A 6,000-nucleotide genomic window follows, 5' to 3' on the forward strand; every position below is an offset into this window, starting at 1 on the left:
GAACTCAGCTCTGCACCAAGCAGAACTAATAGACATCTACAGAACTCTGCACCCCAAATCAACAGAATATACATTTTTCTCAGCACCACATCACACTTATTCCAAAATTGACCACATAGTTGGAAGTAAAGCACTCCTCAGCAAATGTGAAAGAACAGAAGTCACAACAAACTGTCTCTCAGACCACAGTGCAATCAAATTAGGACTCAGGATTAAGATGCTCACTCAAAACTGCACAACTATATGGAAACTGAACAACATGCTCCTGAATGACTACCAGCTAAATAATGAAATGAAGGCAGAAATAAAGATGTTCTTCGAAACCAATGAGAACAAAGACACAATGTACCATAATCTCTGGGACAAACTTAAAGCAGTGTGTAGAGGGAAATTTATAGCACTAAATGCCCACAAAAGAAAGCAGGAAAGATCTAAAATCGACATCTTAACATCAAAAATAAAAGAATTAGAGAAGCAAGAGCAAACAAATTCAAAAGCTCTCAGAAGGCAAGAAATAACTGAGATCAGAGCAGAACTGAAGGAGATAGAGACACAAAAAACCCTTCAAAAATCAATGAATCTAGGAGCTGGCTTTTTAAAAAGATCAACAAAATTGATAGACTGCTATCAAAACTAATAAAGAAGAAAAGAGAGAAGAATCAAATAGATGCAATAAAAAATGATAAAGGGGATATCACCACCAATCCCACAGAAATACAAACTATCATCAGAGAATACTGCAAACAAGTCTACACAAATAAACTAGAAAATCTAGAAGAAATGAATAAATTTCTGGACTCATACACCCTCCCAAAACTAAACCAGGAAGAAGTTGAATTCCTGAATAGACCAATAACAGGCTCTGAAATTGAGGCAATAATTAATAGATTACCAACCAAAAAAAGTCCAGGACCAGATGGATTCACAATTGAATTCTACCAGAGGTACAAAGAGGAGCTGGTACCATTCCTTCTGAAACTATTCCAACCAATAGAAAAAGAGGAAATCCTCCCCAACTCATTTTATGAGGCCAGCATCATCCTGATACCAAAGCATGGCAGAGACACAACAAAAAAAGAGAATTTTAGGCCAAAAACCCTGACGAACATCGATGTGAAAATCCTCAGTAAAATACTGGCAAACCGAATCCAACAGCACATCAGTAAGCTTATCCACCAGGATCATGTCAGCTTCATCCCTGGGATGCAAGGCTGGTTCAACATATGCAAATCAATAAATGTAACCATCACCTAAACAGAACCTATGACAAAAACCACATGATTATCTCAATAGATGCAGTAAAGGTCTTTGACAAAATTCAACAGCCCTTCATGCTAAAAACTCTCAATAAACTACGTATTGGTGGAACGTATCTCAAAATAATATGAGCTATTTATGACAGACCCACAGTCAATATATTGAACGGGCAAAAACTGGAAGCTTTCCCTTTGAAAACTGGCACAAGGCAGGGATGCCCTGTCTCACCACTTCTATTCAGCATAGGGTTGGAAGTTCTGGGCAGGGCAATCAGGCAATGGTGCTGAGAAAACTGAAAGAAATAAAGGGTATTCAATTAGGAAAAGAGGAAGTCAAATTGTCCCTGTTTGCAGATGACATGATTGTATATTTTTAAAATGCTGTCATCTCAGCCCAAAATCTCCTTAAACTGATAAGCAACTTCAGCAAAGTTTCAGGATACAAAATCAATGTGCAAAAATCACAATCATTCCTATATACCAATAACAGACTGAGAGCCAAATCATGAGTGAACTCCCATTCACAATTGCAACAAAGAGAACAAAATACCTAGGAATCCCACTTACAGGCGATGTGAAGGACCTCTTCAAGCAGAACTACAAACCACTGCTCAACGAAATAAAAGAGGACACAAACAAATGGGAGAACATTCCATGCTCATGGATAGGAATAATTAATATCATGAAAACTGGTCACACTGTCCAAGGTAATTTATAGATTCAATGCCATCCCCATCAAGCTACCAATGACTTTCTTCGCAGAATTGGAAAAAACTACTTTAAAGTTCATATGGAATGAAAAAAGAGCCCACATTGCCAAGACAATCCTAAGCAAAAAGAACAAAGCTGGAGGCATCACGCTACCTGACTTCAAACTATACTACAAGGCTACAGTAACCAAAACAACATGGTACTGTTACCAAAACAGATATATAGACCAATGGAAGAGAACAGAGGCCTCAGAAATAACATCACACATCTAGAACCATCTGGTCTTTGACAAATATGGCAAAAACAAGAAATGGGGAAAGGATTCCCTATTTAATAAATGGTGCTGGGAAAACTGGCTAGCCATATGCAAAAAGCTGAAACTGGATCACTTTCTTTCATTTTATACAAAAATTAATTCAAGATGGACTAAAGACTTAAATGGTAGACCTACACCCATAAAAACCCTGGAAGAAAACCTAGGTAATACCATTCAGGATACAGGCATGAGCAAGGACTTCATTACTAAAACACCAAAAGCAATGGCAATAAAAGCCAAAATAGGCAAATGGGATCTAGTTAAACTAAAGAGCTTCTGCACAGCAAAAGAAATTACCATGAGAGTGAACAGGCAACCTACAGAATGGGAGAAAATTTTTGCAATCTATCCATCTGACAAAAGGCTAATATCCAGAATCTACAAAGAACTTAAACAAATTTACAAGAAAAAAACCAAACAAACCCATCTAAGAGTGGGCAAGGGATATGAACAAACACTTCTCAAAAGAAGACATTTATGCAGCCAACAGACACATGAAAAAATGGTCATCATCACCGGCCATCAGAGAAATGCAAATCAAAACCACAATGAGATACCATCTCACACCAGTTAGAATGGAGACCATTAAAAAGTCAGGAAACAACAGATGCTGGAGAGGATGTGGAGAAATAGGAATGCCTTTACACTGTTGGTTGGAGTGTGAACTAGTCCAACCATTGTGGAAGACAGTATGGCGATTCCTCAAGGATCTAGAACTAGAAATACCATTTGATCCAGTGATCCCATTACTGGGTATATACCCAAAGGATTATAAATCATACCACTATAAAGACACATGCACACGTATGTTTATTGTGGCACTATTCACAATAGCAAAGACTTAGAACCAACCCAAATATCCATCAATGATAGGCTGGATTAAGAAAACGTGGCACATGTACACCATGAAACACTACGCAGCCATAAAAATGAATGAGTTCGTGTCCTTTGCAGGGAAATGGAAGCAGCTGGAAACCATCATTCTGAGCAAACGATCACAAGAACAGAAAACCAAAAATCGCACGTTCTCACTCATAGGTGGGAACTGAACAATGAGAACACTTGGACACAGGGTGGGGAACATCACACCCCAGGGTTTTTCCTGGGGTAGGGGGCAGGGGGAGTGATAGAATTAGGAGAAATACCTAATGTAAATGACGAGTTAATGGGTGCAGCAAACCAACATAGCACGTGTATACATATGTAACAAACCTGCACATTGTGCACAGATGCCCTAGAACTTAAAGTAAAATAATGATAAAAAACACAACAAACAAAAACAAAAAGAAAAAAGCAAACAAGGACAACAAAAGAAAGGAAGAGAGAAAGAAGGAAGGAGAGAGAGAAAGAAGAAGGAAGGAAGGAAGGAAAGAAGGAAGGAAGGAAGGAGGGAAGGAGAAAGTAAAGAAAGAGAAGAGAAGAAAAGAAAGAAAAGAATGAAAGAAAGCAAAGGAGAAAAAAGGCAAAAAGAAAAAGATGAATTTTTGGGGACATGGGAGGCGCAACCTCGCTTGCACCAACAGAGAGTGAAGATTGAGCCACACTGTCACTGCCCGGGGTGTGTTCTGGTTCCTGCCAGGGTCATCCACTTCAGTTCTGACTTTACATTCTCATTCTTTTGCTTTCTTTATCACTTTTACAAACTCAGTGTGACTTTGTGAAACCAAGTATATGAACAGGACAGGGGATGTAGGAAATAGAATCCACCATCTGGGTTCACCGGCCGTTGTGACTTCTCGTGTTGAGCTCAGGGTGCTTTAATGAATTCTTGAGAGACATGCCCATGAGGTGAGGTGTGGAAACTAGAGGTGGGCAACAAGTGTAGGATGTCTTGGAGGTCTGGGATCCTAGGCAGTGGATGCAAATCAAATCATAAGGATTGAGTGAAGAATTTTGGTGTTTGGCATGATTGGGGATGAGGAGAATGTAGATTGGCAAGTAAGTGGCTTTGGGGAAATCCTAGGAAGGGCTGAGGACTCTGAGTGGGGGATGACCTACCTGTTCCTGGGAGAGTAACTCAAGCTGGCAGAGTGAAGTTGACCAGCCACTCTTCCAGGTGCAGGTGGGTATGAGAGAAGGAATGGAGTGTTGAGAGCGAGGTTAAAATTCATAATTTTCAGACACCAAAATGTAAAATTTTCAAAGGGAAGAAAGCCCTACTTTTAGAGTTTAAAACAGTCGGAGCTCACCATTTCCATAGGTGCCCCATGGCTTGAGTTTGACATGCTATTTGCATGGAAGATCAAGCTATCATTTGTCCTTTTAGGCAGAGATGGCAGAATCATGAGCTGGCAAATTGTGCAGTCACAAAGTCACTTTGAAAGGTGTGTGCTTAGTTTACCACTGGGTTTCGCCATTTTAAGATCATTAATGAGTCTTGACAAGGAGCCGTGTATGTTCACTTTGCCCTGTGTCCTATTATTTTACTTTAGAGTAGGTTGCTAATTCAAGTTGTAAGAATGTCACTGGACGGATGAGCTTCATTCGAGTACGGAAAAGTCGGAGGCTTTACAGGGCTACAATCTGGTCTTTGGTCACCAGAGGGAGGCAGCCCATCAGGGCAATCTGGAGTGGCCGTTATTCATCCTGGATGACTGGCTGTCCTACAGTATTGTGTCACTATGAGTCTGTAAACTGCTCCCTGGGAGCTCAGAGCAGGCTCTTCTGGAGCCATGATGTGCTTCAGGGATACACATTTTTGAACCTACAATACAAGTAGCGTACAGGCAGAAGAAATCACAGCTAATTAACTGGAATATGAATAACATTACATAGACATTCATAAGTAAATATTGGTCATAGGAAAATATTGGAAAGACAGAAATGGAAGGATATGTTTTTATTCTGCCGACAGACATGATGGAGGCTGAATCTTTGTTTTCCAAGAGAGAAGACCTTACATAATGGGTGTAAATAGAAAATCAGTTGGCAGCTGTAGAAAATATCATATAAAATGGGTTTAGTTCCACCCAGAGAAGGTTACTTGGTGTAGATCTCATGAGTGGTGCTCCATAAAGGAGAATTCAGGAACTTTCCAGTTTTCACTTGGACATAAAACACAGAAACCCAGGGACTATCATGGCAAACCACAGTGGTGTTTCACTATACAAGAGGTGACACCATCTGGCTGGAGAGGGGATAAAAATGGATGCAATCACAGTGTTGCTTTCAGGGATAGAATAAGAATCTTATGTTCCAGCTGCAGTGGGGCTGTAGGACACCAAGTGAACACCTCCCTGGAGTTGCAGGTGACCACATCACAACACCCAGCCTGCTCTGACACCTAACCATCAGAACAGCCTCCCTCTTCAACATCTTTTATGTGTAGGCCTGCTGGCCATCCATCAGGGCTTGCTGTCTTCAGCTAGCTATAGTTTGAGCCCCAGCATTGATTAAATCCATGAATATTTGTCAATTAGTGTATTTAGCAAATGTGAAGTTAAATTAGATCCTATGTTGTAGAGGCACAAAAGCAAATTGGTGCCCTTTTAAAAATATTTTTTTACATAAATTCCTTAATATATAAGTTAATAGATGAATTTTGAATTTCCAATAGAATCAAAGTATGAAACTTTACTCTGATTTAGTTACATATTATACATACATAATTTAACTAGTGTATATTTATATTAAAATATTGTATATGTATATATTTAATTACCTTTTATTTTTTCCTCCTATATCTAGGGGTTTGTTGTAAATGGATAAGTAACCTAG

The sequence above is a fragment of the Macaca fascicularis genome, chromosome 19, assembly GCF_037993035.2.
Source record: "Macaca fascicularis isolate 582-1 chromosome 19, T2T-MFA8v1.1".
Taxonomy (NCBI): Eukaryota; Metazoa; Chordata; class Mammalia; order Primates; family Cercopithecidae; genus Macaca; species Macaca fascicularis.